At 40.6% G+C, this 13516-nt stretch overlaps 1 long non-coding RNA gene across 1 annotated transcript; it reads left to right on the top strand.

Moving 5' to 3' along the window:
- Nucleotides 1–2351: 2351 nt before the first annotated feature.
- LOC125934832 (uncharacterized) lies at nucleotides 2352–8605 on the top strand. Its single transcript, XR_007461537.1, has 3 exons — nucleotides 2352–3168; nucleotides 5453–5611; nucleotides 6362–8605. It is a non-coding gene; the product is annotated as an uncharacterized LOC125934832 (long non-coding RNA).
- The last annotated feature ends 4911 nt before the right edge of the window (nucleotides 8606–13516 follow it).

Genomic DNA, 13516 nt, shown 5'->3' with positions numbered 1-13516 from the left:
CCCCTCCTCCCCAGGAGCACCGCTCTCCTTGTGGATCTACTCCAGCAGACTTCCAAAAACTCAGAATTTCAGCCCCACTGTTTGCCAAAACTTGTGATATTCAGTTCCTCATGATTCCTGTCGATGGTTTTGGGGGAGTGTTTTTCTTGACAAACCTGACATGCTGCTCTCTCTTCCCCCACCTCTCTCTTCTCTGCAAAAAGGGTTCCCACTCCTCTGCACCACCATGGCTTTTTTCACCCCCAAACCCCTTCCCCACACCATGAACCTGCCATGTTCTATCCCTCAAATTTTGCATATTGTTCTCTTAATCCTCAGATTTATTTCCTAGGTGTTAAAATGATTTGATGTTGATCTAGCTGTGTTTGAGATTAGCCCAGGGTCCCCCTACCACACTGCCATCTTATTCCCTCCTCATAACTTAGAGTTTTTTGAATATACAAACAAAACTGACAAACCTTTATCGAGATTAAGAAAAAAAGAGGTAAGGCTCAAATAAAAAAATCAGAAATAGAAGGTGGGAAGGGGACATTAAAACTGATGCCATACAAATAAAAAAGAATTTGAATACTATAAACAATCATATGCCAACAAATTGGATAACTTGAAGAATGGATGAATTTCTAGTAACAACCCACAAATATTGATTCATTAAGAAATAAAAATATTTGAACAAATTTATAACAAGTAAGGAGATTGAATCAGTAATCAACCCAGCAAAAAAAAGCCTAGTACCAGATGGCTTCTAGGAGGATTCTACCCAACAGTTGAAGAAGAATTAAACTGATTTGCAAAATCTTACTAAAAATTGAAGAGTAGGGAACAGTCCTAAAATTATTTTATGAGGCCATCAGTACCCTGATATGAAAGCCAGACAAAGACAGTATAAGAAAAGGAAATATGGATTGATGTCCTGGATGAACTGTAATGCAAAAACGTCAACAAAATTCTTACCAAACTGAATCCAATAGCACATTTAAAGGATTATACACCATGACAAAGTGGAATTTATTCCTGGGACATAAGCATGGTTCTACATACAAAAATAAATCAATGTAAATATACCACATTAATTTAGAGAAGCCAAAAACTACATTATCTCAGTTGATGCAGAAAAAAACTTGACAAAATTCACCCTTTCATGATAAAAACACTCAACAAACTAGGAATAGGACACTGTCAACATAATAAAGGCCTTGTATAAAAAGCCCACAGCTGACATCATATACAATGGTGAGGAGTGAAAACTATTCTAAGAACAGGCAACGGTGCCCACTCTTGCCACTTCTGTTCAACATAGTACTGGAAATCCTAGCCAGAACTATCAGACAAAAAATAAAAGGAAATAGGAAAGAAATAAGTAAAATGATCTTTGCAGATGCCACGGTCTTGTATGTTGAAAGCCCTAAAGAATCCACTAATAAACTCTTACAACTAATGAACAAATTCAACAAAGTTTCAGGATACAGTACACTCAAAAAATAGTTGTGTTTCTATATACTAAAAATGAAAAATCTGTCGTAGACTCTGGGTCTAAAGTTCTTTCTTGTCTAGCAAGAGAGCAGGATGCAGGATCAGAACATGAGAGATGGCTACTGTCTGGGAAAAGACAAGAGCCCCGAATAAGGGTCCTTGCCCCTGTTTTTATTAGGATCAGAAGGCTTACAAACACGGTGATGGCCGTGAACAAAGAGACAATGAATCTGTGAACATTAACTTGAGGATGTGAGGGAAAGAGGGTCTTGAAGATATTCAGGGTTAGGGGTTTGGGTTAATACAAAACAAATACCTAATGCCGGGCAGTCTGGTGGAAGGTTGTTTACAGCGACATAAGGCACTACCTCTGTTCATCTTAGCTAGTCTAGGGGATGAGACAGGTAGGGGAAATAGCCTCAGAGTTAGCAAGGCTCTCTTTCATTAATCATTTCTGCTCTGGGCTGCTTCACCTGCAGTGCAGCGGTCCATAGCCCAATTTACCTGTTTACCTCTCTTGGTCCTTCCTGTGAAAGCAGCTTTCTGTTATAGTACTAAATTGGGGGGTGCTTCCATCCTGAATATCTAATCTTGCTTATTTCATATACCTGTGTTCTATATTGGTGCCTTTGCACCATCCTATTTTTGGGCCTTTGCCCCTCCCTCTCTATTCTGGGGGCTGTGCACCCCCTTTCTGTTCTGGGGTGCCTTTCACCTCCCTATTCTTGGTTGCCTTGTCTTGATTACCCAAACTCGGGTGTGAGCATCCTATGGCTTTCAATTCTTTATGCCTTGCTAACCCATTGATGTATGCCCAGGGAATTTGTAAGCTTATTCCCCACAGTTCCCCCTTTTTGTTTTTCTCTTTCTATCTTTTTCTTTCTTTCTTTCTTTCTTTCTTTCTTTCTTTCTTTCTTTCTTTCTTTCTTTCTTTCTTTCTTCTTTTTTTCGTGTTTGAGGACTGTCACGATGAGCTCCTGGTCCTTCTTTTGCATTTGGATGGCTTGGAGGGTGATTCTGCAAAGACATAAAAAGAGACACAGTAAAAGCATTCTGCTTCCCAAAGTTATCCAGAATTTGAGATGGGTGCTAGCCGTAAGTGAGAAAGGATTTAGGTCGCGCCACATTTCCCAGGAATCAGCCCATTCATTTTTAAGCTGATCCTCTGCGTATTGTAGCTGTTAGCGCAAAGTCATATCTAAATCTTCTATATTGTCAGAGAGATAGGAAGACAGGACACTGCGAAGGTGTGTCTGGACAGCATCCAAAGCTTGGGAGTGATTAGAAGGAATGCCAGTCATGCAGATATGCTGGTAGAATCACAGGGCAGTTTAGAGTGGAGGAACAAGTACTCTTGTCTTTTCCAAATAAATTCCATTGCAGCCTCAAGAGCTTTGAGGTGGGCCAAAGCTTGTTTATCAATGGGAGTTTGGCTTATAAATTCTTTGGTAGTGTTGACTATAAATTTATTAGGGACATGGAACGTTTGGATAGTATGATGCAGATTGACTGCAGTTACAGTGGCAGAGGTGATAATACCTACTGCTGTGAGGATGCCCATGATTAACAGGCCAAAAAAAATTTTTTTTTCCTTACAGCAGAGTGCCAGGGTTGAATAAGCTTGGAAAGTGCACCTAGTCCTGATGGATGTATATATGGTACAGTGCTATTAACAGGAACCCAGGTTGAGATGCAGTAAGTTTTAATTGGGTGATGTTATCATTACTTATTTTTAAAAATTTTTTTAAATGAAATTTATTGTCAAATTGGTTTCCATACAACACCCAGTGCTCATCCCAAAAGGTGCCCTCCTCAATACCCATCACCCACCCTTCCCCTCCCTCCCACCCCCTATCAACCCTCAGTTTGTTCTCAGTCTTTAATAGTCTCTTATGCTTTGGCTCTCTCCCTCTCTAACCTCTTTTTTTTTTCCCTTCCCCTCCCCCATGGTCTTCTGTTAAGTTTCTCAGGATCCACATAAGAGTGAAAACATATGGTATCTGTCTTTCTCTGTATGACTTATTTCACTTAACACTCTCCAGTTCCATCCACATTGCTACAAAGGGCCATATTTCATTCTTTCTCAATGCCACGTAGTATTCCATTGTGTATATAAACCACAATTTCTTTCTTTCTTTCTTTCTTTCTTTCTTTCTTTCTTTCTTAATTAATTTTTTTAATATATGAAATTTACTGTCAAATTGGTTTCCATACAACACCCAGTGCTCATCCCAAAAGGTGCCCTCCTCAATACCCATCACCCACCCTACCCTCCCTCCCACTCCCCATCAACCCTCAGTTTGTTCTCAGTTTTTAACAGTCTCTTATGCTTTGGCTCTCTCCCACTCTAACCTCTTTTTTTTTTTTTTCCTTCCCCCTCCCCCATGGGTTTCTGTTACGTTTCTCAGGATCCACATAAGAGTGAAACCATATGGTATCTGTCTTTCTCTGTATGGCTTATTTCACTTAGCATCACACTCTCCAGTTCCATCCACGTTGCTACAAAAGGCCATATTTCATTTTTTCTCATTGCCACATAGTATTCCATTGTGTATATAAACCACAATTTCTTTATTCATTCATCAGTTGATGGACATTTAGGCTCTTTCCATAATTTGGCTATTGTTGAGAGTGCTGCTATAAACATTGGGGTACAAGTGCCCCTATGCATCAGTACTCCTGTATCCCTTGGATAAATTCCTAGCAGAAACCACAATTTCTTTATCCATTCGTCAGTTGATGGACATTTAGGCTCTTTCCATAATTTGGCTATTGTTGAGAGTGCTGCTATAAACATTGGGGTACAAGTGCCCCTATGCATCAGCACTTCTGTATCCCTTGGGTAAATTCCTAGCAGTGCTATTGCTGGGTCATAGGGTAGGTCTATTTTTAATTTTTTGTTATCATTACTTATGCAGGACATAAACCAGCCTTGGGAGGTAGAGATATTAAATTATTTTCTAGTTGTTGGCTCTGTAAGGTGGAGGTAGCAAAGAGAACGTAGAGAGAAAGGACACAAATAGTGGTCCGTGTAAATCGGTTATTGTACAGGGAGGCCCAAATTAGGTTAGCATGTTGTTTTACATAAATTTCGCTGTGGCTAATAGTACAAATAAAGAAGGAAAGACCTAGCTTCTAAAGATTAACAAACCAAGGCTTTTTTTTTTTTTTCAAGCCAAGGTCCTTTTAATTTCCCCTATGTGCAGAAATTATAGGGCTGGACAAGGCTCCGTTTTTCCAAGAATTATCCTCCCTACTAGGCTGGCCAAAGGATATGGTCTTATTGAATATTTTGTTTCAAGATGTCCTCTAGGACCCCTGTCAATAATAGTCCAATTACCCCAGTGAAGATTATGCTCAGTCTCTCCATAACAGGTTGTCCAAGGAGTATTATTGCAGGGGTGGTCTGAATATTTGAGACTAGAGCAAGCTATAACATTAGGAGTATGAGATATGCTTGTTTTTTTTTTGAGGTATATCAAAGCTTATGGCTGAGAAAAAGGGAAAATTTTCTGGCCTTGTAGAAGTTTTGGGCTGTACATGCGAAAGCCAGCTGATTTTTAGTTTGAGGCAAGCAGAAAAGTTGTTGAGTTTAGTAACACACATAGGAGGTGCTGAAGTAAGCCACCATTGAGGTCTTGGCATATAAAGTCAATGCTCTTGTTCAGTTTGGAAGGGCGGGTTAAGATTGGCTCCTTCCATGAACTTTGTCATTATTGCTAATAGGAATATCTCAGGCTAGGAGTGTTAAGCTATCAAGTATAGGTGGGTTAAGGAGATGAACCCAATATGAATATTGAGCTTGGCCTGGACAAATGAGGGGAAAGGAGTAGAATCAGGCTTACACATATTGAATTTTTGTTAATGACAGAAATCATGGCTATCATATGTGAATTAGGGGTATATGCAATATCGTTGTGTTGTAAGAGGATGTCGTCTTGGTTAGACATGCATTTAAGGATTCCCCATGTTATATCAGGGGCAAGGACTTGCATTTGTGGAGTGGCTTCAGGATGAGGAGTCCATGAAGAGGCTTCTTCCATCTTGAAAAAAGGGGGCCAGTGGCTGCTCACTCAGAGTCATTCTCTGGAAGTGTTGGTTCATTGGAAGATATCCTGGAGGTCTCCATGATGCCATGGTAAGGCTTCACCAAACAAGAGAAGTCCAGAATCTGAAAGAACAGAAGCATATCTTTGACCCTAGATGAGAAGTTTAGTGGGCCCAGTCCATTAGGACCCCCCTTCAGGGGTTTTGCATGGCACCATAGGGTGAGAGGGTTTATCTTATTTTGAAGAATGTCACTCAACTGCAGTTAGTCCTTGAGTGTTGAGATTTAAAAAGTTAAGAGTAATCCTAGCAAGATCAAGAAGGAGCTGAGGTTGTAATGCAGACAACCAGGGGTATCTCCCACTTTTTGTTTTTTAACATGTTTTTGAGCATATCATGTGCTCATTTTACAACTGTTTGGCCTGGTGGATTATAAGGAATGGTTAATTCTAACCAAGGCTTAAGTAAAACAACTTGAAAGGGTGTGTTGTCCTGTTGTTTTACCCTTTTTGTTAAAATTATTTATTTGCTTATTTATCACCATTAACAATAATGTATTTTTTGTGTGTGTGGTTGTTGTAGGATGTACTAATTTTATTTTTGCTCAGCAGTAACTTACATATTGATCATTGGCCATTGAGGGAGGGGGCTAAAGAGCCAAAGTTAAGGTCTATTTTCCTGTCTTTTTTAGTAATACCCATATAAGTATGTTTCAGTCACGTGGATACCCATTTATGGCATACAATGGGATAAGTTTAGTAAAATGGCTCCCTTGTATCTTAGTAAAAGCCCTTCTTATATTATCCATCCCTTATATGGCATCCATTCTTTTGCCAAACAGGAACCACGCAAATGTGGAGGATTTGGAGGCTGGCATGAAGAGTATTGTTATCATTTTCCCAGCCTTTGGATCAAAGGAGGAGGAATCTTTATCTTAACCCTGTGTACTTTTAAAAACCATTTATTTTAACCTTAGTCCATCCTGACCACACATAAAATTCCTTTTTAAAGATTTTCCCTCATGAACCTTTTACAACTTTTCTTTGCACTTAGATTTTGTCCCAACCCATTTTTCTCAAAATAGCCAGTTTCATTTAAGACAAAATTACTTTATTTTGCCTTTAACAAAAATATATTTCCATTTCTTATATCTTTCTTTTGTATCTCCTACTTTTCCACATAACAGAGTTGCTTTTGTGGTTTTTTTGCCCCAGTTTTAACTACACTTAGCAGAATTTTAACTCTTAGAAACTTTAGTCTCCAGTGAAAACCTAAGTAGTGACCAATTGTGAATTATCTGTTACATGAGAAAAATTTTGGGGGGACACCTGGGTGGCTCAGTCAGTTAAGGGTCAGACTTCAGCTCGTCATGATCTCACAGTTCATGAGTTCAAGCACCACATCAGGCTCTGTGCTGACAACTTGGAGCCTAGAGCCTGCTATGGATTCTGTGTCTCCCTCTCTCTCTGCCCCTTCCTGATCACATTCTGTCTCTCTCTCTCAAAAATAAATAAACCTTAAAAAAAAATTGGGGGCACCTGTGTGGCTCAGTCAGTTAAGCAACTGACTTCAGCTCAGGTCATGATCTCATGGTTCTTGGGTTCAAGCCCCATGTCAGGCTCTGTGCTGACAGGTTAGAGCCTGGAGCCTGCTTCAGATTTTGTGACTCCGTCTCTCTCTGTCTCTCCCCTGTTAGTTCTCTCTGTCTCTCAAAAATAAATAAACGTTAAAAAATTTTTTAAAAAATTAAAAAAAATATTTTTAGGTGGTAGACTTATGAATCCATTAAGCATAAAGCATGGATTTCAATATTCTCAGTTTATTTATTTATTCATTTATTTATTATAAGAAGTCAGAAGCATAAACCTATTTAGTAAGCAATGCTTCAGCATTCCATTAGATTTGAAAGAGGCCTAAATGTCCAAAGAACTTAATTCAATTTACCATTTAAGCAAAACGTTAAAGTTTTAGGTTACCAAAGACCCTGAAATCTGTCTTAACAATTATCCATGAAAACTATGAGGCAAAGGTAACCATTAAGTCATCCGTTTGCTAACAAATTGGAACAGAGATAAAGTGAGCTTATTTGACCTGTAGTCAACCTTAGTAGAATAAAGTTCTATAATTTAAAAGACATGCCTGTCTTAATAATATTTTATCTGTGCCCCCTTGAAAGTTTACCATTGTTAATTTTTTCCCCCATGGAACCAGTGAGGAAATTTAAAGTTTAAGGGGGTGTTTTTTGCCTTTTGACAGAGTGGGGAGCAAGGAGCAGCATGTTGTCTGAGGCATTGAAGAGCCAGATTTGCAGGCCACACCCCAGGCAGTGCAGAAACAGGAGGAAGGGGAAGGGAAGGCAGAAAAGGTGAGGTGCTGCCTAGAGGCCAGAAGGCAGACTGAGGCACCGAGGGCAGAGAAAAGAGTTCACGTAGTCCTAAAGCCTATCACCTCAGATAGATGAGCAGATACTGATTCTTGTTTTGTTTTGTATTATTTGTTTTGTTTTGTTTTGTTTTGTTGTGTTTTCCACTAGTGGAATTAGGCAGTCCATGTTGGGCCAGAGAAGACAGGGAAGTTCCCTGAAACAAACGGAGTTTCAGCAGCTGCTTGGGAATATTCCTTAAAATCTCTATCCTGAGGTAGACTAGCCAGAGACAGTCGGCTTATCATGGTTATTAATCCAGGGAATGAATGAGGGAGAAGCCCTCACATATAGTTAGAGTAATAAGAGTGTATAGAGAAAAACAGTAAGAGAGAGAGTGTTAGAATCCCCTATATTAGGGATGGCCTGTGTAAAATCTACTGCACTATTTCAGTGCATTGTTTTACTTGACAGTGATTGGAAGTTGGGCTCACTGCCTTGTTTGGGGATACTGCCCCTTGTCAGACAGTTGTTTAAAAGACACCTGAATAGCAGTGACAAAGTTCTGCAAAGCATGAGTCATGCAAGCATCATTAAACTCTTGAGCACAGATAGCATACTGGGGTGGGGTCCGAATGATGCTCATAAGAGAGCCCCAGTCCCAGGCATACATGGAATGAGTGCCACAAATATTTTCTAAAATACCGATTGTAAAAGGGCTGTGATGGACATACAGGTGAACTGATTTTTGCAATTCTTTTACAATTGGAAAGACCAGCCCTTCACGGCCACACTGCCCATTTTGCCTGACAATGGGAAACAGCTGGAATTTACCAGCCTTGTGGGCTTTTTAAATGTACTTTTGCAGTGGGGTGAGGACTTTATCAGAGCTGGTCGGTGAGGTTTTCAGAGGCTCCATATCGTCCCACCCTTCTGGGGGAGGAGGAGTATCTTCTGGCTGTAAAGGAGCCAGAGGCTCTAGTCCAGTCAGTTCAGTCTGACTATAGGGGGAAAGAGGTTTTTCCTCCTTTTTAAATAACTCTAGGTCTTCATATACACAGCCTGAGCTCAAGCAGGGAAGGGTGGTGCGGATGATGGACCGGGTGAGGATTACTTTAGGGGGGACGTTAACCCCTTTAGAATGCCTGGCCTTTACTGTTTTTCCTACTCATTCTCATACTTTAAGGGAACCAAGGACAATTTTGTTGGTTAGCCAATAATCTAAGGAGAGCCTTATAATTTAGACTAGTCCCTGCTGTCTCCTAGGGACTGAAGAATTTGAATATAGCACTTTTGTTCAGAGGCTAGGGAGTTTCCCATGATAGATCTCTCAAAAGTTCTGCAGCAGCGAATCCTGATATAGTTTCACTTTATCCCTTACCTTGTCAGGTAGAGACTGTACCCAGTGCATTTTTTTCTTGGAGCTCCTTAACCGTTCCCCAGTGTCCTGCAGTCCTTCTGTGGCACCATCTGGCCACATGGGCTCCTTGCCCATTTCAGCCCATAGTCCCCTTTCCTCTGTCACATCGGGGTCACCATCTGTCATAGACTCTGGGTCTAAAAAAATCCAGAAAGTAAATTAAAAAAACCTTTACAATAGTACCAAAAGAATAAAATACTTTGGAATAAGCCAAGCTGGTGAACAATCTGTACACTGAAAATATAAAACATTCTGAAACAAAGGATTTAAGATGGTGAAGTAGGGGAACTCTGGGCTTTCCTCATCCCTCAAACACAGCTGTGTTTAGGTCAGATCACTTGGAACACCCAGGAAACCCATCTGCACACTGGCAGAAGGGTCTCCATGGTTAGAAGGAGACAGTGTGGCAGGTGTGAGGTGTGTGGAAGTGAATTGGGAGAGGAGAGGGAGCCCTTTCTGTAGAGAAGCAAAAGGGAGAGAAAGAGAGAAAGGTGCAGAGAGTGCAGTGTTAACTTTGCATAAGCGGAAAACCTCTTGGGACCACGGAATATGGAGTGAGAGGTACTGAGCATTGCAGGTTTTTTGTTTTTTGTTTTGTTTGTTTGTTTTTTGCAAAGAGCGTGTAGAGCTCAAACTCTGAGGATTTGGAAGGGCATGATTTTCTCTGATATGGAGCTGTGGCAGGAGCTCCTGGAGAGGAGGGAGCAGGCCCCAGAGTGCATAGTACAGTGTAGGAATCTCCTGAGAACACTGGGGGAGAACATTCCCCTTCCTGGAGTACTTTTGGAAGAGAATATATTGCATCTTCAAGGACAAAAGACCCTTTAGGCACCAGCAAAAGGCCTTTCATAAGCAGGAGACAGAGGTGCCCACAGAGGGCAGATAACCTGGTTGCTGCTGCTATTAGCAGTGATACACCATGGATTCTGAGCAAGGCAAAGGTGTGGAAATGTTTTTCTGGGATAAAGGACATCAGAAAGGTGCAGAGTGGCTCTACTCTTGACAAGGGGAGCAGGTCTGCATGGCGCTTGGTCCTTTACAATTTTGTGTTTTGAATCCCAGCCTCTCGCCAAAGAAAGACTCAGGTGAGCTGTGGTGCAGTGGATGCTGCCTGCCATTGCTATTCTGTGAGGGATTTATGAAGGGGGCGGGGGGCGGGGAGAGGTTGTGAAGTCCCCTGTCCTGGAACAAAAGAGTGGGGTGTCTCCAATTTCCCCCTCAACACCAACACAATGGGACTTCAGAGAGCAACATAGCAGCCATGAGTGAAGGCAGGATCCACTTACATTGAATCCAGCCCCCCTATGTCTGCAACTACTTATTTATGGGGGCAGGACTGACTCTGAGCCAGTGTAGAAGGCCTTTCATCCAGAAGACCAGTACAGGCCGCACCCTGCATGCACCAAGTGTACTGAAAATAGAGTGCTTCAAAGCATTACCTGAAGTTCTGGTGGAAATAGGACTAGGCTTACGTGTTCCCCTTCTCCCCTCTTCTTTTGTTTCCTTTAGAATCAGGCTTATAATTTTTTGTTAGTTATCTGCTTTTTCATTTCTTTTTTTCTCTCTATTTTTTTCTTTTTGATCAGACTTTTTTTTTTCCTTTTTCTTTCTCCCCACCCCCCCCCTTTTTCTTTGGAATCAGGCTTAAAGTTTTTTGATTCCTTTTTTTTTGTTGTTCTTTTTCCTTCTCTCTCTCTCTCTTGAATCAGGTTTTTTTTCCCTCTTTTTTTCCCCAGGCTTATTTTAACAATAAATAAATAAATAAATAAATAAAAGCACACCTAGTTAAAGGTCCAAACATTGCCCACTGCAAGCAAGGAGGAGCTCTTCAGAGGACTGACCAGTGGGAAAGAACAGCCAAAACACAAAAGCACTGTGCACACAGCATATAGCAGAACACGTCCTGGAGTCCCAGGTCCTGGACAGTGTATGACCCTTTCTTAATATAGCATTATCTCAGATGCAGGAAACATAACAAGCTTTCAAAGCATGCAAAAGATAGAAACTTCACCCAAATGACAAGATTGAGGAATTCTTCCCAAAAGAAAGGTCAAGAAGAAATCACAGTCAGAGACTTGCTCAAAACAGATATAAGCAATATATATGAACTAGAATTTAGAGCAACAGTCATAACACTACTAGTTGGGCTTGAAAAAAAGCATAGAAGGCACCATATAAACCCTTGCTGTAGAGATTGGAGACCTAAAAACTAGTCAGGCTGAAATAAAAAAATGCTATAGCTGAGATTCAAAGCCAACTTAATACAGTCATAATGAGAACTGAAGAAGCAGAGGTGAGAATAGGTGATATAGAAGATAAAATTATGGAAAATAATAAAGCTGAATAGAAGAGGGAAAGAAAACTATTAGATCATGAAGAGAGACTTAGGGAACTTAGTGATTCTATAAAACAAAACAATATCTGTATCATAGGAATCCCAGAAGAAGAGTGGGAAAAAGGGACAGAAAATTTAATTGAACAAATTATAGCTGAGAACTTCCCTAATCTGGGGAAGGAAACAGGCATTCAAGTTCAAGATGCACAGAGAACTCCCCTCAAAATCAACAAAAATAGGTCAATATCATGACATGTCATAGTGAAACTTGCAAAATACAAAGATAGAGAATTCTGAAAGCAGCTAGGGACAAAAGGTGCTTAACCTACAAGGTAGACACATAAGGTATGTCCGCAGAAACTTGGCAGGCCAGAAGGGAGTTGTGGGAAGTATTCAGTGTGCTGAATGGGAAAAATATACAGCCAAGAATTCTTTATCCAGCAAGGCTGTCATTCAGAATAGAAGGAGAGAGAAAGAGATTCACAAACAAAAACTAAAGGGATTTGTGGCCACTAAACCAGCCCTGAAAGAAATGTTAAGTGGTATTCTTTGAGTGGAGAAGAGAATAAAAGGACCAAAGACTAGAATAGACCAGAGAACATCAACAAAGTCTAGAATAGACCATAAAGAACAACTCTATGGAGAACACAATGGCACTAAATTCATATCTTTCAATAGTCTCTCTTAATGTAAATAGACTAAGTGTTCCAATCAAAAGAAATAGGGTATCAGGGATGCCTGGGTGGCTCAGTTGGTTAAGCATCCAACTTTGGCTCAGGTCATGATCTATGGTTTGTGGGTTTGGGCCCTGCATCTGGCTCTGTGTTGACAGTTCAGAGCTGGGAGCCTGCTTTGGAATCTGTGTCTTCCTCTCTCTCTTCTCCTCTCATGCTCATGCTCTCTCTCTCTCTCTCAAAAATAAATATATATTAAAACAAAACAAAACAAAAAAGAAATAGGATATCAGAATGGATAAGAAAACCAAGATCTGTCTATATGCTGCCTACAAGAGACTCATTTTAGATCTAGAGACGCCTACAGATTTAAAGTGAGGAAGTGGAGAACCATCTATCACGCTAATGGACATCAAAAGAAAGCTAGGGTAACCATACTTATATCAGACAAACTAAATTTTTATTTTTTTAAGTTTATTTATTTTGAGGGAGAGAGAGAGACAGCAAGCAGGAGAGGGGCAGAGACAGAGGGAGAAAGAGAATCCCAAGCAGTCTCCTCACTGTGCAGAGCCTAACATAGGGTTCAAATTCACAAACATGAGACCATGACCTGAGCCGAGATCAAGAGTCAGACACTTACCTGATTGAGCCAACCAGGCACCCCTCAGACAAACTAGATTTTTACAACAAAGACTGTAGAGGACTCTGGGGGGGCTCAGTCAGGTAAGTGTCCCACTCTTGGTTTCGGCTCAGGTCATGATTCTGGGGTCCTGGGATCAAGCCTCAAATTCTGCACTGAGCATGGAGCCTGCTTAGGATTCTCTCTCTTTCCCTCTGCCTCTCTCCCCTGAGTGTGCTCACTCCCTCTAAAGATACTACTAATAAAGTAAAACAAAGACTAACAGGAGATGAAGAAGGGCATTGTATCATAATTAAGGGGTCTATCCATCAAGAGGATCTAACAATTGTAAATATATGCTCCCCCATTTGAAACACCCAAATATATGAAACAATTAGTAACAAACTGAAAAACCTCATTGATAATAATACAATAATAGTAGGGGACTTTAACACCCCACTTACAGCAATAGACAGATTGTCTAAGCAGAAAATCAACAAGGAAACAATGGCTTTGAAAGTCACAGTGGACTAGATGGACTGTTTCATCCTAAAGCAGCAGAATACACATTCTTCTTGAGTGCATA

Source organism: Panthera uncia (assembly GCF_023721935.1).
Source record: "Panthera uncia isolate 11264 chromosome A1 unlocalized genomic scaffold, Puncia_PCG_1.0 HiC_scaffold_17, whole genome shotgun sequence".
In the NCBI taxonomy this organism is placed as follows: Eukaryota; Metazoa; Chordata; class Mammalia; order Carnivora; family Felidae; genus Panthera; species Panthera uncia.
The sequence above is the reverse complement of the archived record's forward strand: the minus strand, read 5'-3'. Positions and strand labels throughout refer to the sequence as shown.